Below are 21,509 nucleotides of genomic sequence, written 5' to 3' on the forward strand. Positions count from 1 at the left end.
GTCACACTATAAAAACTTGTAACAAGTGCTGGCAAGTCAGATGGCAGACTCACCCCGAAACCTGTCTCTCCAATAAAAACCTCATAATTAAAAACAAGGCTGTCCATAAATCATAACATATAATAACAATTATGTGCAACTGGTACAAGACTTGATTAGAAAATTAACATTTAGCTTTCAGGTGAAAATTCTGAATTTCCCTCAGAGTGAAAATACCTCTATAGTATATGGCCAGCAGGTTATCACCTATACCTGAGCTGAGAAGTGCTTTTTTGTCCAACTGTTAATACCTACTGACCTTGGTCCAATAAAAGACCAAGGTGATGGATGCAGTCTTACTTGTCTTTTAAGAACAATACTAGCATTTGCCACATATTGAGAAAGTGCCTACAATGTGCTCAATACTTCGTTAGGCACTGGCTGTTCCATTTTCTCTTCTTTACACTCACGGAACAATGAACCATACTTTACTTCTATAAAACTGAGGCTTAAACTGGTTTTCTGACCTTCCCAAATTTATATAAATAGTAAGTGACCAAAACAGGATTTGAACCTGAATCAGCTGATTCACCTTTCTATTACAGGTGTGGCCTTGATAAAGGACAGGAACTTAATGTATACATCGAACCTGGTGAATAGGATACAGTGGTGGCTTTCAACTGGATTCTGTTGAATGTGTGGTAGAATGGATGAGAAGCCTCTTGTCTGTTGCTACTTCTTTAACCTGGGAGAAATCTGTCACCCAGCTTTGCTAGTTCTTGTTTTTTGTTGTTTGTGTTGCTGTTTGCTTGCTTTTAGTTGATAAACTGAATCATCTCAATTGGTTACTATCTGATGTGTCTTCTGTGTTAAAATTATATTATTCATCTGGTTTATATCAATCGGACAAATCTACACCAAGTAAACCCTAATATTTGTCACGTTTCCTTCAGATTTCCCCTATGGCATGTGAGCAGGGTCTGAAAATGGAATAGAAGCTCCATGAAGCCATAGAAACACTTTTTCATTGTGTTCTTCTCTCTCCTTTTCTCTTCTGTACATAGTTGGATGGGATGTCCTGTGAGAAGGTGAGCTAAGGAGAAGCTGGACTGAGAAGACAGGAATGAATTCATCAGTGAAATTCAGATTCTCTTTTTCCAGTACTCTTTCCCAACTAAATTTCTAGGGAGTAGAAGAAAGCTCTATGCAGAGGCGGAATGTCTTGGGTGTAGCTGTTCACAAAGAAATTAATGATTAATTGCAGTGAACACCTGCTTCTTAGAATTTCCTAATTCTTGGAAAATATTTTTTATAGTCAATGATTTAAAAATGCTTAATGGCACACTGAAGAACAGAGGTTGGCAAAGTTTTTCTCTAAAGGGCCTGGTAGTCAATTGTTTAGCTTTTGTGAACCATATGGTTTCTGTCACAACTACTTAACTCTGCCGTTCCAGCACCAAAGCAGCCACAGATGACACATACATGGAAGTGAATGTCTGAATCCCAGTGCAATTTTATTTACCAAAACAACCGGGAAGACGACTATGACACAAGGGTCGCAGTCTGCTGACCCCTGGTACAGTGGGAAAAATTCCGTTGGAGTTTGATTATGGCACTTTCACTCTAGCTGGGTGTTTTGGGAAAAGGTATTTATTTGAGATGGGATATAGTTTCATTATCTGTATAATGGGGATAATAGAACCCGCCTCACAAGACTGTTATGAAGATTAAGCCATGCAGCTAAAATATCGCAAACTGGCACCTAATGAGTGTTTGGTAAATGGTAACTGTAATTATTATTGTCATCATTACAACACTATTATTTTAATTTCTCTTAAGTTTTTTGGTAGGTTATTTAGTGTAACTAATGTATTTACAGTAAACCAAAAAGTGCTGTTGAGGGCAGTTGAAACTGTGTTTTGCTGGTTCATCACTGAAGATTGTTCTGCTGGGATTAGAAAATTGTTTTAGAGAGTGTTGGTGCTATTTCATACTTACTGAGCTAATACCACTCTCTTTTTGTGTTAGCTTTTGTATTTCAAGTCCTCTTTAAAAGAATTGTATAGGTATGGGTGCCTATGTTTGCTTTACTTCTTTATTTTCCTTGTTGGGCAATCATGCATATGTTGATTGGCATCAAACCTAGATCTCACCTATCCCCATGGCAATGAGCTTCTACTGACTTGAATTCAGACAAGCCCGGGTGGCCCCATGAGTGGGAGAGTCTGGGCATGTCCAGCTGTGGCACCAGGAGGGCGTGGATGCACCTGCTATGCTTGTGTAATGCTGGCATTACAATGTGGTGGTGCTTCTCTGTGTGTTTGTCTTCTTATGAAAGGTCACTGGCTGATTGGAGCAGTGGGCTGTGCCCCGCATCCTCAGCAGGCCACACAGGCTTTCTTTCTGTGACTTTCGGCCTCATTTCTAGAGGGGAGTTTGGCTTAAAGAAGGAAGACTCTGGCTTTTGTATTCGAAAATTTCCTTGTGGGAGGAAGCTATTGCCATGTCTAGAGGGCTTGAGTCATTGAAGAGAACTTACTCAAAGAGAATTTTTTACTAAGGGAAACAATGGTACAATCACAATAAAGCAGAAGCCACAGGGCCTGGATTATTGTCTTACCATAAACCTAAAGGTTACAGTTAACAGACGACTTTCAGTTCCTGCTGCCGGAAGGGGTGGTCAGTCCCTTTCGTGCTTTTACTGAGCCGCTTTCCAACTTTTCTCCTTTTCTTTTTCTTTTCTGAAAATGAAAAGTAATGAAGAGTAAAAGACGAATGATAACAGATATACCTTGGGCTGATATGGAGATAGGCTGTCAACTTAATAACAGATGTTGGGTCAAAATGTACTTCTCTCTCTTTGAATTGATACTGAAATGTGCATGGGCTATTTGGACTGAAGACTTTAAATATGTGTTAGCTTGCAAAAGTGGCTGTAGAGAAAGTGCCAAAACCTAGTAATATGTAGGGACAATATTAAAAACCTTCACAAACCTTCATCTATAAAAAGACAAAATGTTTTTTATAGGTACAATGACAATCCAAATACCAAAAAAAATTTTAAATAAAAAATTCACTTTAAATCATAATTCTGGAGGCATAACATAAAAGTGATAAGTAAAGAGTACATCATATTCATACTTTATTAACATGTTTGTGCCATTTTCTGCTTTTATTTAACCTTTAGAAAAAGTCTTTAAATTGTATCAAGTCACAAGGCAAGTTTATAGCCTAAATTGTCTCCTTCTGGCTGTTTTCTTTAATTTTTGTACATATGGAGATGTTTCTAGTCTAGAGCTACATCGTTTTAAAAAAAATTACTATATGAGATATTCTATGATTCATTTATACTCCTCTATTAATGATTATACTTATTTTACTTAGAAAGATTTAGGGTTGCATGCTCACGATAAAGTTAGGAATAATACGTTGATTTAATGGATGTTGTTTTCTTCTGTAACTCTTCTGGCTTCTTGCATACCTTTGGGAATGATCTTATGAAACAAGCCCACAATGCCTTTGGAAAGGCTTTTTAGGTGCTTATATCTCCTTGTTTCCAGGTCTATTTCCATGGCTTTAGCTGCATCAGAGTCCCAGAAGAACGGGTTTAATTAGAAATTCAGCAAAAACTACTGCTATGTTTGGATTCTGGTTAGACAAGTTGATACTAACCCAACTGTGGGATGGGACCTTCCATACTCTCACATCGGCATAAGAGTTTGGCCTTAGCTCCTTTTTTTTTTTTCCTCTCTCCCTTGATTAATCTCATATAATTATTTGTGTACATGTCTGAGGGCAGGGACCATGCCTTATTCATCTTTGTATTATTCAAGGGCCTGGCCCAGAGCTGTTGCTTAAGAAATGTGTGTTAGAGAAATATTTACAATAAGGTACAAATTCTCACTCAGATTCCAGTATCTGAACAAACTGGCTTTCAGCTTTGTGAATAGGGTAAAAAAGAAATATGGGCCTTACATATTATACCACCTTTTAAGAGCTGCAAGTTCAGAATCCCCTGTAACTGTCCAGTATTAACCTCATTTCTGTCAGTAGCCATGTCTCAATGCGAGGTACAATGCGACTCTTCTCCTGGCATGTTTTGGCAAGAAAGAACTCTTTACCTGGTTTGCCTAATCTACATTGGCTTCTAGTTCCAACAAGAATTGTTTACATGCATTTAATTTTAGCTCTTGGGCTATAACATGTCATTGTTCTTTTTACTCACCTCCTCCCCTTGCTTTTGGAAACAGGACAGGCACCTTCAATTCTTGTTGTTCCTGTTTGGTGCACCCTTTGGTGGATTTTAGCTTTGTCCTTCAGCTTTCATGGCACTCCAAGATATTTTCAGGTCATGTTTCCTGTATAAGAAAATATAGACTATATCATCACACAGGAACATGGGATTGGGGGGCATTATTTAAATCATTCAGGGAACTCATATCCTGACCTGAAGGAAAATTAAAGCAATGTATTTGGATTAATTTATCTCATTTGATTGTGCTTCTCTATTCAATTTACAGAATAATGCATTCAGCTCTGATTCAATTTTATCTGTCACTGTCACAATGAATCTAAAAGGGAAAAAATACATACTTGAGACTTAGTTTTAAAAAAGTAATTGTTAGGAGATTTACTCTAATTCTTCCTCATATTTAGAAGAGAATGAACATCCTAGGAAAATAACCAACTTTGGACAAAACAGTGTTTTCCTAAGAGTACGCCACAAAATGGAAAGTACTCACAGCAAGCTTGCAGAAGTGCTTTGAAAAGTCTATTGCACAATTCAGTTTCTTTAGAGTACTTACACAATCATATTTCTTAATGACTTTCTATAAACAAATTTTTGGACAAGAAGCATAAAGACGTAAAAATAAAGAGAAATAAAGAGATAACATTGGGAGAAAATACATTAGTGATTTCTTACTTTTTTACCATGACAGACATAGAATCATAGATTTTTTTAGTAAAATTTTTGTGTCAGTTATGGAAGACACAAGGAAACGCAATATACTGTAGGAAGTTTCAGTTCGCCACCTAGAGGATACATATGAAATTGAACTTTTTTCCCAAATAACTTCAGTAGAATTCATTCTTTCATTTATTCACTCACTCATTCATTCAATTATTTACTTTTTTAATTATAAAAATAATTAAGTACTTGTTAGGCTTAATTATTGTACCACTGCAGATTTGATCATCTATTCAAGGGCTGTGAGCTCAAAGAAAGCACAAGGTGTGTCTTAATTGCACAGTTGCCTTTCTTTAAAATCTTTTATTTAAAAAATTTTAAAATTATTTTTATTTATTTTTGAGAGAGAGAGAGAGACAGAGTGTGAATGGGAGCCCTCCACCACCTTTTGAGAGAGAGAGGGAGACACAGAATCTGAAGCAGGCTCTAGGCTCTTGGCTGTCAGCACAGATTCTGATGTGAGGCTGAAACTCACAAACATCGAGATCATGATCTGAGCCGAAGTTGGATGCTCAACCGACTGAGCCACCCAGGTATCCCCAAAATCATTTATTTTTAAAAGACTACAATTTAAATATCTGGACAATTCTAAGTATCCATATTTGTGATGTCTGTTACTTTTAACTCTTGGGCTGTAGTAAAGCTTTATTTTTTATTTTTTCTATCTCTTTACAATGTAGCTAGTGGTGTCTTCTCTGCACAAGTTAGGAAATGGAGTCTCAGAAATTAAATAAAAAGCTTAAGGTGTCACAGCTACTTCATTATAGTGCCAGTGTCTGAACCCAAGCCAGTCTAATACTGGAGCCATCACTCTACTCAGTTCTTGCCTAGTCCAGATGCTCACAAGAGCCAGACTGCAGCTGGGGGTGTGGACAGTACTTAGAGGTTGAAAGGAGATCAGGGCCAGCACCATGTCCATAAAGCAGGCTTGGGAGAAGCTTTATGAAGCGAACTTTCTGGACAGTGTCCACTAAAGATGGTAGGATTGTTCATATGTATAAATTCCTTGTACCCTGAGGAATGAACTGGAAAATTTCCCTGAGTTAGTCCAGTCCAAGCAAGAGTAAACATAGGGCTGGGGACAGTTGGTGCGCATGAGTGCCTCCTTTGCATCTGGGTGTATAACATCATCAACCACCACATCTCATGTGCTACGGAGACACACAATTTGTAATTTAATGCAACATAAAGCCCCTGCAGTCTGATTAAATTTTATTGTCAATTCTGTCAGGTAGGCAGGGCCATGATGAGCATGCTAATTATAACTTTTTAAAAGTAGGCTCTACACCCAGAGTGGAGTCCAACGTGGGGCTTGAACTCATGAGCCTGAGACCAAGACCTGAGCTGAGATCAAGAGTCAGATGGTTAACCAAATGAGCTACCAGGCACCCCACATGAGCATGCCAATTATGTAGATGAGGAAACTGAAATGCTCATGAAGTTCCCTGAATTCCAAGGCCAGGAAGTAATCCTTGGTGCCAGAACCAAAACCTAGGTTTTCTGATTTCTATCCAGCATTCTATGTATCATTTCTCACTGCCAGTAAAATCAGCTTTGCTCTCTGTGACTTTTCTAGTCACTCCTGCAGTTTTATACCACTCTCTCTCATTTAATAGCTCTCTGTCAAGGCAGAAATTCCCGTGAAAACAGAAAACAAATGTAACAGAGATGTTGATGGTATAAGAGATAAGATAGAGGTAAGAAAGGATGTTGCAAAGTTGTGTCCTTCAGTGCAAGAAAAAAGGGATATATTTGGAGGAAGGGAAGTGAGAGAAAATGAAAGGCAGTAGGTCAGTTCTGAGACAGCGAGGGGAATTAAGTGTTAACACGTGTACCTAACCCTCTTCAGTAGGCCTGGTCCTGAAGACTTGTGGGCAAAAGTGTGTAATGCCCTGCGGAAATCTTCTAGCTGTTGGGATCGTACTGTAAATCATTTTTTAAAGTGAAGAAAACTCTGATCAACCCCTAGTTTGCTTACGGAGAGGATTTTGCCCTGTACCCAGAAAGCTTGAGAATACCACACAAGCATATAACCCGGAGACCATTTTTCTTTGCTGGGAAAATTTGCTTAAAAAGGAATATTAAGATTTGTTTAATTCTACTGCATGGACAGGTGATAATGTGCCTGATGATCTTCTACTGTAAATTTGAAAGAATTAACCTTCCTGCATCTATTGCTGAGAGATAAAGGAGAACATTTTCTTAGGGTTTTGAACTACTTCAGTTGTTCAAATCTGACTGAAAAAGGCAGCACCAGGGACTGTATTTTACTTATTTTGTATCTTTCTCTGCATCTTTATTTGTTTTGAAGATTAATACAGGGTGCTGAATTTTATTTAGGTTTCAGATATTATTATTCAATAAATTTAAGTTATTTTAAAAGCATTTGAAAGAGAATTTACATTAAAAGTTGAATCAGTTTGACTTATATATCCCTTTAGTTGAAAACTCACAGACTCCTAGACAACTGGTTTCTTTTTTAAGAAAAAAAATTTTTTTTGAAGATCACACAGAAGTAACAGGGAGTGGTCCTGATCCCTGTGCTTTTATTTATGTATGGTTAAAGTTCAAATTTCTCAATATACCATAATCTCGTACTGGCCAAATTCCATGGTAGATAATTAGATCTCATGTACCAAGGCCAATTTGGATGCAGAGAGAGAGCAGGTACAGTGTACTTCTGGGAATCTGTTGGCCAGGTTGACTGGGTTTGACACATGACTGGTGGGGACTCACCTCGCTTGCTGACTGGACTGGCCCAGCAGGTTCTACAGGTGAGATCACTGTTTGGCTGTCTCACTGCCGGGCTTGGTAGGCAGAAGAAGCCATGAACAGATGGCTTGACTTTGGGTCTCAAAAGTTCTCTTTCTTTTTTTTTCTTCTTCTTATTTTTTAATGTTTTATTTATTTCTAGGAGAGAGAGAGAGACAGCGTGAGCAGGGGAAGGTCAGAGAGAGAGGGAGTCACAGACTGAAACAGGCTCCAGCCTCCGAGCTGGCAGTCAGCACAGAGCCCGACGCGGGGCTCAAACCCACGAACCGCGAGATCATGACCTAAGCGAAAGTCGGACGCTTAACCGACTAAGCCACCCAGGCGCCCCTCAAAAGTTCTCTTTCTTATTTCCTCTCCCAAACTTCTTCTGCCAGCTCTCTGGGGACTGAAGCATTCATTTATAAATTCATTCATTCAACAAATATTTAGTGAAGACCTATATTGTGTCAGGCACTGTCCTGGACTCTAGAAATATAAGAGGGAGCCAGACATTTTCTGCCTTCTAGAACTTATAAATGAATAATTAGAATACTCACTGGAAATTTTACTACTGACAGAGTTCAGTAATCTAAGTCTTTATTATTTCTGTCTTTAAAAAGCAGAAAGTGCACAAATGGTCTTTGGAAATATAGCATTGGAATGTATTTATAGATTTCAACACATAAAATTAATGGATCAATGAAGACAAGTTCATCGGTCATTGTGAGTTCAGAGTAGACCCCACCCTCCCTACTGTACCCTGACTCCACTGTGTACAATGGCCACCTTGCCATTATATGAACACACATGTACACACGGATACAGTTTCAATGATCTTCAAATCTATGCAGCATTCAGTTGTTGAGCACATATTACTATACTTACCTAGGTGGAGACTGAATTTCCCCTCAAGGAACTTATAATTTAGGAGGTAAAACATTTGCTTCTTTCAAAATGTAACACTACTTCTCCACTCCCTAGACTACTATCTTTCCAAACTTCAGCTGTTCATGTACCATTTCATAATTTTTGCTATATTCACATACCACCTATGCTGTTATGCCTCTGAAAATACACTACTATTTCAACTTAATTAAATTTGTTTAATAATAATACCTTTTAGGGTGCCTGGGTGGCTCAGTTGGTTAAGCATCTGGCTCTTGATTTTGGCTCAGGTCATGATCTCATGGTTCATGGGATCCAGCTCCATGTCGGGCTCTGCACTGATAGTGGAGAGCCTGCTTGGAGTTCTCTCTATCCCTCTTTCTGCCCCTCTCCCTCTTTCTGCCCCTCTCCTATTACACATGTTCTCTTTCAAAAAAATAAATGAACATTAAAAAGTAATATTTTTCAAATCACTAGGTTGATGTGCTAGCTATAAAATTTTCAAATATACTTTAATATAAGTATATGATTATTAAATTTTATATATATATATGGTTTTATCTGTATGCATCCCCAAATCTTCTCAAATGCTCTCAAGTACAACACATACACTTTGGGAAGCTTTACAAAAGTAGGGCCCACCTTTGAGAGTGAAGAATGGCAGGAAAAGTAAAATGCATAAGTAAGGATAATAATCCTAGCAATGGTCACTAAAGCTGTTATTTATTGAAGATTTTACGTGTGTCATTTAATTTTATCTTATTTAATTTTTGTTCTCTTGCAGGTATGCAAATAACAGAAATGTGAAGCAAAAGAGCAAGAAAAGAGGTAAGAGTGGAAGTGAAATTTCATCATACTTAGGGCAGCTACAACTAACACGGGTCAATGTTTTAGTTTTTGTTTTTTTGTTCAGTTGGCTGAGATTTCACATTTGATTACTTTTATGTAAATTAGAGTGTGATGGTGGCAGATTAAAAAACATTTTAATCAAATATATTTATTAATTAAATAATAATCCCCCAGAAATTATGTTAGTGTAATTGTACCCATCCTAGGAATGCAGGATCAATTGAGAGAAATCTGATTAAAACACATTTTCTTTTCTGTAGTTTTTGGTTTTCTGTTTCTCCAGTTGCTAATCAGCAATATCTTTGTCCTACTGAACTAAGGCATTTGTTGAAAAGCCTTTGTGTTCTCTGGTATAAGTGCCTAACTTGTTAAAGACAAAGTTCTCTTAGGTCTCTGCTAAAAAATAGTGAAATAAATATTTTCATAAACATATTATCGCAAAATATTAAGGCTGGAAGAGACCTACAGGACCTAAGATAGCTTCCTTACTTTACAGAGAGAAAAACGTTGAAACAGCAATGGTTGTGAAAATTTTTCCTGTGTTTTCATATCTGAAATTTTCATCATAAAGTTTATGAGATGCACTTGTTTTTATTTGCATGCCTGAATTTTGCTTCCAGTATATGATGAACTCCGAGGACAAACCATGCCTTGTTTGTTTCCTACCCTGCGATTTTGGCAGAGTGCCATGTACTTCCTCGGTACTGAGTAATCATTTTTCAACTAAATAAAGGTAAGATATACCCCATAAACCTGCCTTTTAATTCTTCTTTGACATAAACTTTCTAGATACTTAAACCTCATTTAGCATTCCATTACTCATCTTCCCTGTAAAACTGTCAGAAAGTGTATTTGAGACTCAAATAGCTGGAAGAGTATGCTTTCCATGGTCAGGTTATGTATCCTGGGCATGGACTCTATTTCAGAATGGGCAAACCTGAAAAGATGAAAAGCCTAAGGTTTGGGGACTATGCTCACTAAATATTTTAATTGGACATTTACATAAATGACAGGAGTTGTAAGAAAATTGATCAAGTTCAATTTACATCTTTCATCAATTGTAAGAGCCATTGATCCTTAGCAATTATTATGGGACAAATTAGCTAAAATTATAAGATGCTTAGAAAAAGATTAAACCATGCTAGCTATTTCATGTAATTAAATTATCAAACAATTACTCTGATTTTTTTTTCCCCTCAAGATTTCTTGAAATATAGGTATAAAGGGGTGCCTGGGTGGCTGAGTCAGTTACGCTTCTGACTTCGGCTCAGGTCATGATCTCAGGGTTCGTGGGTTCGAGCCACACGTCGGGCGCTGTGCTGACAGCTAGCTCAGAGCCTGGAGCTTGATTCTTTGGAATTCTTAGGATTCTGTGTTTCCCTCTCTCTCTGACCCTCCCCTGCTCATGCTGTCTCTATCTCTCTCTCAAAAATAAATAAAATGTTAAAAAAATAAAAAAAGAAATATAGGTATACAAAAACTGCACATAATTAATGTATACAATTTGATGATTCCGGACACGTGTGAACACTTGTGTAACCATACTCTGATCATTTTTCACAGCAGTCTAATTAAAGTACAGCTTTGGATTTGTTAGTATATTTGAACATGAATGTTTCGGAAGTTTTACCCCTGGCTTTCCCATGTAGGTTCAGGTAGTGTTTGTTATTACCCTGTAGATACTGAATTACAGCATAGCAGTTCATTAAAAAGCCGCTTTGATTGTTAACACTTTTTGGTATGGGGTATGCTTTAAGAATCGTACTATTTACAGGGCCCTGTTTTCACTTGTGAAGGTCAGTGCATCCTCCTTTTTAATTCTCAAGATTGGTGTTTTTATAGCTTGATGAGATATGACACATTGCTTCTTCCGGTACCTTTTTCCTCCCCCAGGTTTTCTTTTCTTTTTTTTTTTTTTTTTGCCTTCCTATTCCTCCTGGCATCTGGACTTCTTTTTCTGCCAAATGAGTCAGTTAGAGTGGAAATGTTGTGCCCACATTTTTTATCTTGTCTGGGAAAAGAGGTTTGGAGGCAAAAGGTGCCTGAATATGTTTCCTTTAAGTCCTCCCACAACCCTCCAGATCCTCTCCTGAGAAGAGCGCTCTGTATTCAAGGTCAAGATGCCAGGTGGTCCTCCACTGCACATACATTCCACAAACTCAATACTCAGGAAGTTGTTCTTTGATGAAAGAAATAGAAAAGTGTTATTATTTTTATATATTTAATATTATTTTTATATTTAAATACTATTTTTACTATTATTTATTTACTTGTGCATGTTTTTTTCTCAATACCTGCTCTCCTTCCACAAAAGATTTAAGTGGGTTTTACAAACATAAATAACACAATAGGATTAAGAGTGAAAGGAAAAAATGTAGATTTTTAAAAAAGGGGAAAGGAAAGAAGGGTAGACTTAGAAAGTGAAAATGAGTTTTTGTATTCGAAGCATTGAGTAACTACTGTATGGAGCATTTCTTATATATGAGACAAAACACTGAGCAAAACATCTAATCTAATTGAATGACCTCATCACCGTTTTGAATTTATTTAGATTTTGCAGTTGTAGAAATTGAGGCTTAGAGAGTTTAATTCATTCAACTCCACACTGCTAAATTAGTGGTGGGGTGGGATTTGAAACCTCTGGTGGTGTCACCCAGAGTCACTTTTATAACCTCTCTAGCTTGCTTTTTAGCACAAGTATTTATTATTAATGGTAATTCACAGTACTGTCCCAGCAAATGTACAGATAACTTAGCTTCATTACATTAGTCAATTATTTCTTTTCACCTGTCAATCCTTAATAAGTGAAAGAGGTTTGGGGAGCCGTAATTGTTGGGTTCTGGTGGTAGCTGTGGTTTTGATGGAGGAAGTAGTAAAATACACAGGCTCTTTGTCACAGTGCAGGTCAAAAAGGAGTTCGTTTAAAGTCTGAAGTTATTCTTGGAGGTTGTGTTCTTCACCAAGATCTTGGTGTTAAATAAGCCATATAGACTTAACAATATGTTATAAAAATGAAGATACAACAGTATAAAGTTCTATCATGATGTAAATTCCTCAAAATTGTGGTCCAAGCTCTTTCAAATCTTCATAAATCACCATGCACATGTATTTAACAATACTTTATATATACATGCAATAATCCGGTGCTATACTGAAGTATCACAAAATGAACCTAACATGATTTATAGACTATATTAAATATTAAATATGTAATAGGCTGAAATTTTGTTTGCCCTGGCCTTAGAACCTAGGAAATAGATTTGGGACAACTTAAAGCTCAAATCTCTTGAGAAAGTTCTCAGCTTCTTTGAACAGCTTCTTTTCTTCCAGATAAATTTCCCTGTAGCAAATAGGAGTCATCAGAATGATTCCCTTAAAGCTACTTCAAAGTGGAATTTATTGAGCTGGATCAGAGCAATAATTCAAGAAAAATGTACTGACTCTTACTATGCCTTAAGTACCATGCTAGGAGCTTTATGCCCAACATTTTGTTTCATTTTAATAGCAACTCCATGAGATAGCATCCCCATTTAAGAGACACAGAAAGAGAACCACAGAAAGATCAGAGAAGTAAAATAATTTGTGCTTCCAAGGCCACATCAATGATGGACCTGGGATTTGAACCCAGATGTGATATGAAAGTCCATGTGCTTAAACCGCTAGACTGCCTGCCCCTCAAGGAGCTGCCAAGGTTATCACGGAGACCTAACTCTGTATAGATAGTTGCTTCAACAGGAGGAAAAACATAGGAAGATCTGGTGCATAGGTTTCAAGTAGACATCTGTGCTCACTTAAAAGGTAGAACTATTGTATTCTATTTATCGAGTAGTGGTGTATCATGTTTGATGTATTTCTCCACTCCATTCACTGTTCAAGGTGATAAAGGTGTCTAAGAAGGGGAATTTGGAAATACCTACTATGTTGGGTCAAAGCCAAATCACAGGGCTAACATCTGTTTCTTCTTTCTCCTACATCCAGTCTCTCTTTTGATGAGAAGAAGAATAAGCCTCATTCTTGGTCAGTTGTAGAGATCAGTGAAAAGACTTCTGTCTTACTGGCATCAGAGATATGTTATCAGCATCTAAAGAATGGAAAGCCTACATCAAAGGAGGCTTCTCTTGGGAAGAGAAGTAATGAGATACAATGAAAGTGAATGGGTATTTTTAAAATCATAGAGACCGAGGACCAAATCCTGGAATTGACACTTTTTAGTTGTGTGGCCTATTTCACTATTTTGAGCACTAGTTTCTTCATCTGAGAAATGAAGGTGATTCAGATTACCTCCAGAGGTATCATACAGATAAAATGTAAGTAATGCAGGTAAATTTATCACACAAGCAGACATAAAATAAATTGAGTAAGAAAAGAATCTTTTTATCTCCTATTTTTTTTTTGCCCAAGCTCTTATTCCCTCCTGTTTTCTCCCCTCTCCTTTCCCCCTCTTCTCTTCCCTTTTCTTCTCTATTCCTCTTATTTTTTCTGTGCTAAAGTTTTGCACAAGCCCTACAGTTATGTATATGTGTTTGGTTGCAGCAACCATATATAAAGGAGACATTGAATGCTTACATTCATTTATACACTGCTATAAGTATTTCATTCTCACAAGTTTTAGAGGGAAAAGTCTGGCTGCTGGTGAATTGGTGAGAAAGAAGCAGTTATTGACTGCTTATTTGACTCCGGTATAAGAGAGACAGCCTTTCACCACTGTCGCAATTCCATGCTTCCAAGAACTGCTGAGATGAAGCACTTATCACGTGTGACAGATTAGCCAAGCACAAGTATGAAGTGAGCAGAGCATCTAGAACAGCTGCACCCACTGCATTACAGACGCTAAAATGTATCATAATGATTATTTATTATGATTCTTATAGCTCAGGTTAAATTGTACAAAATTCTCTATATCATTTTGTGATCCAGACTGTCTTCATCAAAGAAAGTATATTATAAAACCTAGCCAATTAGTAACAACAACAACAGAAAAGAAACGGGGTTATACTATATAACTTCCTCCTAAATATTTTCCCTTCAAGGAGATTTTGAGATCCAGCTTTTCTGTGCTTAGATACTAGATGAACAAATATTAAGTTGGAAACCCAAGTTTTGCTCATCTGTTCCCTCCTCTGACTTATAATCATGTGAGGTAGGTTTTATATTTCCTATGTTATAACTAAAGGAAGAGGGAACACAGAGAAGAAGCAAATTGATTGAGCCAAAGACCTTGCAGCTGATTAGGGATAGAGCTGGGGTGTTCCGACCCCTTGGCAATTTTTCTTCCTCCATAGTGCTCTGCAGACTGTGGAAGTGAACTGTACTCGAACTTGGCACCAATGGAATCCCAGCTGATAGGTAACCAAAAGAAACAGCGTGGCAGAAATCCAATTAAAAGTTAAACTCCCACTGGGCAATTTCTCCTTAACTGATGACAGGAATGGCTGTCACTGCCCTGTCTAGCCACTTTGCAAACAGCAGGGATGTTAGCAAGAGCTCGTGGTAAACAGCGAGTGCTTCCCAAGGAAGCAGTGATTGCTTTGGCTGGGTTCTGTTGTGGCTCTTTTTGGTGATGAAGAGGCTGTAGTCAGCCGATCAGGGGCGGTAGCCATTTTCTAATAACCACCTCAGGCTTTTGGCACCAAATTCTCTGGCACTGTCTAGGGAAGCTCTTTATGCTACTTCATGCTACTTGTCAAGTCAAGCTGCTTGTCTCGTTTTTCTGGGAAACCAGACACTGTCCATCAAATCCCCCACCTCAGTGGGATCCATCATGTGCCCTACAAGTACTCAAAAGAGGGTTCTGATCATCTCTGACACATTTTTAAAAATGACCGTTTGTATGGCTTTCCTATCCGTGGTCCCATGTTTGAAATCAGGAAGTGGTCCTGAGTTAATGACATAAGGAAACACTCTGATGCTTGTATTGCCTGCTTGGTTTTCTCGAACCTCACATGGACTGGCTTCATCCTGTCCGGGAGTCCATAGCTCTGCACCTTCCTTCTTTACTTCCTGTGCAGGCCTTCCTCTGGTTTGTGGGCTGTTATGATTCATCTTGTTCCTTCAAGGCTCACACTGAGCTGCTGGTCAGAGTTTTGGTGGGTGATTTCTGCTGCCTGCTTATCATCCAACCCCAGTCTCAGGTGATCTTTCCTAGTTTTTAGAGCTGAAATAGCTCTTTTACAGTTTGTCTATACCTTGCCCTTTCAACTCTCCCTCCTGCCTTCATAGTAAGTAAGAAGGAGTTACACTCCTTTTCCAAATCTTGATTTTTGCAATACTGTCATTTCTGCTGAATTGTGTTTATAAGACTAACCAAAGTATATCAAACTTGGTTTGATTTGATAACTTCATAAAGATTCTTTGCCAGATTGTGTGTGTGTGTGTGTGTGTGAAAGAGTCTGCTTAAAATCTTTGTTAATCTAGAGCTATCTCCTAAACGCAGTTACATATAAGGCCTCCTAAAACTAATTCTCTACATTTGTCATTTGGCAGCCTCCTGCCCTCCCTCTAGAGCATTAACAAATCTGAAGATTAGTCTCCATAATGGAAGCATGAAAGTTCTGATGTAGGTAAATACTACTTAAGGCTTTACATTTTGAAGAAGGTTGGAGATTTTTGCAGAGACCCTTAAAATGGTCTCTGCCAGTTACCACAGTGAACTTTCTCCTTCCAGTGTATATTATGCTTGCATTGAGTCATTCCATGCAGGTACCATATATGTTTCTGATCTGGGTGGATAAGCCAGATTTGTAGATTTAGAGGAGATTGTATCATCTGCTGCTGGGAAGTTTTTCTGGAGTTAGTTGAGAACCTGTGAAACTTAATCCTTGACATTTCAAGAGCTGCAGTTTATAATAAAATCAACTTCAGTCTAGACCATGGTTATATGGTCCTAATAACATGGTAGTAATAAAGGACAAGCCCTTATTCTGATTTCTGACATCCCTACAAATTCATATTGTGTCTTTAATTGAAAGACTTATTGCCTTTCCCAATAAAAATAATTATCAATTTTAACACTTTCCTCCAACCAAAAATAAAATGATAAGACTGTATAAGTTTTCCACTGCTCTTAAAGATTTCAAGATTGGTCTGGGGGCATGGACTGTGGTCTGATTCAGTTACTACTTTATACTCAGGGACTTAGATGGTACCTGGAACATATGGAAAGTGCCCAATGAATGAAATGAATGAATGTGAATGGAACCAGATAGAACCAGAGTCACCTTTTAGTGGCCTAGCCATATAATTTCCGGGTAATGTAGTATTTAAAAAGGGATAGTGATAACACATTTCTAAAAGGAGATGAATGGCATATTTAACACTTCCCAAGAAGAAGGAATGCAGCTTCTATCACTTGATCGAAGTCTTCGATTACAGTGGCATTGAGAATTCCCTGTGGCTGAACATGGGCAAAACTTTAAGGCAGGCTGAGGGCTCAGGCTGCCTGGTGGACATCAATACTCCCATGGAGCACTTTCCAAGAAGAAAAGTGTGGGCTTGCTGGCTTTTCATCAAAACTCCTAGAATTTGGCTGACTGCCTGGTTTATCCCAGGACATTAGTCAGCCCACAAATCCCACATTTGTTTATTCAGTCCAGAGCAAGTGAATACTCCCATTCTCCCATCTCCTTTGTTGGCAAATGCTTTGTTAACCTGAATTGAGCTCTGCAACACAAAATGAAGTGACTAATCTTTCGGGGGTTTCCCCCTCCCAGGTTCTCTTATGAGCAACTAAATTGATAAGCCACAAAGCCCCATACTGTCGTTTTCCCTCATGCTGCCCTTTTATTCTGATGGTTCCACATTGTACTTAAGGAAACCAATACCTTCCAGAGTGTGGTTGAAGTGGCGCCACCATTAAGAAAAGGAGGTTACTGAACTTTTTAGTCTTGTGAGAAAATGTTAGCAAGCAAAGGGGGTTGAGGTTGGTTATTTATACTTAGGCAGTCTACTACTGGGCATTGGCAATAAGTGTCACCTTGTACTCTCAGAAATTTTTCTGATGCTGAAAACATGAGTCTGAAAGCACAGGAAGTAGGAATCTTAATGCAAACAACCAATTTGGTTGATCACATAGTTCACATGTCATGGGTCTGGGATATAACTTAAAAAGGATGTATATCCTTAATCACTAGGCTATTTGCCTATTTTCAAAAGACCTGGAATTTTTAGCAAGTTTAAGGATCTGTGTTTCTGAATGGCTACTGACCACAAAAGAGCGATTAGTTTGGAAGACAGTTGAAGTACAACTGAGTACACAATAGAAGAGGGGATAAAGGGAATCATAATATTTAACATTCTTGCCATAAACCCCAGCCATTTTTACAGCATGCTGTACATAGCAGCTGGGCAGATGATTCTCAATAATCATAGGCCTGTGAAAATTCTATTTGGTTCATAAAGCTTTGATTCTGTGTTTACCATTGATAACCTGTTTTTTTCTCTCTTCTTCCTCCAACTCTTGGCCAGAGCTACCTTCCAGATGATTTCTTTCTACCACACTCTTCCTCCCCAGTGTAAGAGAATACAAGTACATGTTGCTGTTTGAAGCAAGAACATTCAAGAACTTCTGCCTGACTTTGAACCTAAGGCTTGGATTAGTATAGTCTTTCTAGTTTTTTAGTTTGAGGCTCAGAGATCAAAAAGGTTGTTTCATCCATGAGACTTGTGTGATTTTTTATTCTATTTTCATACCTGAGATCTGGAGGAAACCAAAATAACCTTTGGCTCAGGAGATATGTAACCAAAGCCTGTGGCAAGAGCTTTGCTTTCATTACCTTGTTTTTTGGTCAAGCAGTCTTAAAAACAATATTTTAAAAAAAACCTTAGTTTTCTGGGAATGATCACTCCCATTATTTTCCTATAGAGGGACAGGAAAATGTGTAAATAGTTCCCGGGCTTGAGTGCAGATGATGCATATGCTGGAAAACAGAAATCTAAAGTCATAAAAGGTTTTGTTCTTTGTAGATACTTCTCCAGACCTGAGTTATGCGTTTTTGGATTTGACTCACTGAAAATCTTCACTGAAGGTCACATGGGTGGCTCAGTTGGTTAAGCATCCAACTATTGGTTTAGACTCAGGTCATGATTTCATGGTCTGTGGGATTGAACCCCACCCCAAGCAAGTGGCTGTTGTTTTTTGTTACAGGCCTTATGGTAGTTAGATTTGCCTCCAAATGCACATGAATTGTTCAGACAAAAAGAAATATTAAATTTAAAAAATTTGATTTTCTGGAGATAGTCTCTTGATTCCTTTCCAGAAATCAATTCCTACGCTGTCCAGAAGAGCCTTGTTTTCTTCAGTTTGCACGTATGTTGGGATCCGTTTTTCCTGTCTTCCAAAAGAGTCTTCACATACTCTTGCCTTTCAGACTGAGCAGCTGTGGATTAGGTACTTATAATAGTGAAAATGACCATAATGATAAAAATGATAGTATTCCTACTACTAGTAGGACTCACCAGCATCTATTAAGCCCTGCCATGTACTGTAATAAGCACTGTACATTCACTGCTGGTTGAAACCTCATTCATTAAGTGGCCCTCTGCAGTGGATACTGTCATTGCCTTCATTTTAAACCTGCCGAAGTTCACACAGCTGGGAAGTGGCAGAGAACCAAGACATGAACTTACTTCTGCTAGACTCCAAAGCCCAGGCTTTTAACCAATAGCAATTTAGAATACTGCATCACTGAACAAAAGTAGTTGCAACTTCGAGTGCATAGAATATTTTGGCTGACTGCACTCAGGAAGACATAAAGATAGAGCCCTAGAAAGATGGTATAGAATAAAGAATATATCCTATTTACTTACCTTCTATAGGACTCAGGGTGTATTCTCACATAATTTTATTTTGGAGGGCTGCCCCAAAACTGCAATTCATTTCATTTTCTCCCCTAGCATTCATTCCTTTGCAGTCTCTCCAATGGACACCTTCACTGACATCAGAAGTATAAAGAGGGAAATCAGGGAGAAACATGAACATAATAAGAAAATAAAGGAAATTATTAGAAACAATTTCCAGGAGAGAACCATACTTTGCAGCCCTTTCAAATACACATTTCTTTTTGGATTTGATAGTGAGGGTACCATACAAGCATGAATGGAAACAGTAAGAGATTGAATGCGTCAATATAAGCCAGGTTATGCTATGGTAACAAGAACCTCAAAATCTGAGTAACTTAAAAAGCAAAGCATTATTCTCATTCATGAGACATGCTCATCCATGGTCACATCAATGGCTTCTTTTATTCAGCATCAGTTTGTACCCCTATCTCTTCATTCTGGTCATAGGCTCATTTTTTGGTCTTTATGTAGAAACTACCCCAGGGAAATTTCCTGAACACAGAGAAGTTTTCTGAACTATTGATTTTGTTTGAGGCTCTAAGTTCTTCCCTGCAAAGCTGATTACCCCCAGTGCCTTCTTTGCTGGATTTTGGACCATCTTCTGCTTGAAATAGTCTAATATGTATTTCTTGGAGATATCTTTGGCTCTGAGATTTCCTTCAAGTGAGACAGTATTTTCTAGTTTCAAGCAAGGGTTTTGGAAGCAGATGGGAGTCTGAGGTGGCTTTGTCATACTAGTTGTGTGACATTGTGCAATGTCTTAACCTCTTTTTCAGCTCTAATTTCCTTATTTGAACTAGGTTGTTGTTCATTATTTGAACAGGAGAAAGTAATTGGATTTGAGGGAAGGCAGGAGATAATATTACTAGAAATTGTTGATGAATTGGGTGAGGCAGAGGGAGGAGGCAAGGATGACTACCAGGTTTCTATCTCAAGAAACTGGGTGGTGATGCCTTTTATTGAGGAGGAGATAAGAGAATCGATTTGTGTGTGTGTGTGAGAGAGAGAGAGAGAGAGAGAGAGAGAGAGAACCACACAGAGAGAAGGACATACAGACAAAGAGATGTCAAATGTCAGTTTTGGACTTGAGGATTTGAGGTGCTTTGTTGATAAGTATATAAGTGGAAATGTTGAGGTGGAGTTTTATTATTTATTTATTTATTTATTTATTTATAATATTTCTTTATTTTTGAGGGAGAGGCAAAGTGCAAGCAGGGGGAGGAGCAGAGAGAGAGGCAGACACAGAATCTGAAGCAGGCTTCAGGCACTGAGCTGTCAGCACAGAGTCTGATGCAGGGCTCAAACTCACAACCATGAGATCATGACCTGGGCCAAAGTCGGACGCTATACCAACTGAGCCACCTAGGAGCCCCATGAAGTTTTAATGATACATAAGAGAGAAGTCTGGACTGATAATAGAGACATCAAAGTCCTTTGCATAAAAGAGATAATTGAAATTATAGGAGTTGATGAGATGTACTTCTGGAAATGAAGAGACAAGAGAGCCCAGGGTTAGGCTTGAGAAATTTTCTATTTAATAGTCTCATAGACAGGGGAGAAGACTCTTCAAAAAACAGTTTTCTCTTATGATACCACAATTTTCCTCTTACATTTCTGGACATCCTGTTTTTTCAGTGAAGAAAAACATTATGTTGTTGGCTTAGAATAGGGGGGCAGGCTCTGGTAGGGGTGCTCAATAGAGATAATAGAGATACCTAGGTTTAAAATAATGGCCAAGGAAAGTAGGAAAGACAGTTGATCAAGTGAAAGGATTGAGGAGATGTATTGAAGTTCTAAAGTCAGAGACCATATGTTTGTTATAACAGTAATCTGAGTGGTTATAACATTTTCTTTAGGAGTGCTCAGCTTCTATGTACCAGGATGACATTAACCCTATGCTGGGAGTTTGCTTGATAAATGCAATATAGGGAAATACATGCATGGATTTGAGGACACTCGTGGTGAGTAGTTTGTATACCCAACTGTTTGTAGTTTGTTTAGAGGAAGGCTAATAGGCAGTGGGGAAATGAAGACCCAGGAACTGAAGGACTCAGTGAGTTTGAGGACCAGGTGCATGCAAGGGAGGATCCTGAGAGCACAGGAGGAAAGGCATCTGGGTCAGAGAATACAATGTCTGCAGTTAAGATTTTAGGTGTGGAACCATTCTTGGTGATGACAAAGTTCAGGATGTTTCCCTGGCAGCGTGGGAGAGTCTAAGTTGAGTGAAAGTGAGATTTGT

At 38.2% G+C, this 21,509-nt stretch overlaps 1 long non-coding RNA gene across 1 annotated transcript in view; it reads left to right on the top strand.

The window, feature by feature from the left end:
* Window positions 1–10,159, top strand: part of LOC120223239 — a 26,313-nt gene extending 16,154 nt beyond the window's left edge. The window contains exons 2-3 of the long non-coding RNA XR_005526244.1: window positions 9,369–9,412; window positions 10,054–10,159. This is a non-coding gene — a long non-coding RNA (uncharacterized LOC120223239). The remainder of the gene's footprint in view (window positions 1–9,368; window positions 9,413–10,053) is intronic.
* The last annotated feature ends 11,350 nt before the right edge of the window (window positions 10,160–21,509 follow it).

This window comes from Hyaena hyaena, unplaced genomic scaffold (genome assembly GCF_003009895.1).
Source record: "Hyaena hyaena isolate Hyena2069 unplaced genomic scaffold, ASM300989v1 scaffold_971, whole genome shotgun sequence".
NCBI classification, from domain to species: domain Eukaryota; kingdom Metazoa; phylum Chordata; class Mammalia; order Carnivora; family Hyaenidae; genus Hyaena; species Hyaena hyaena.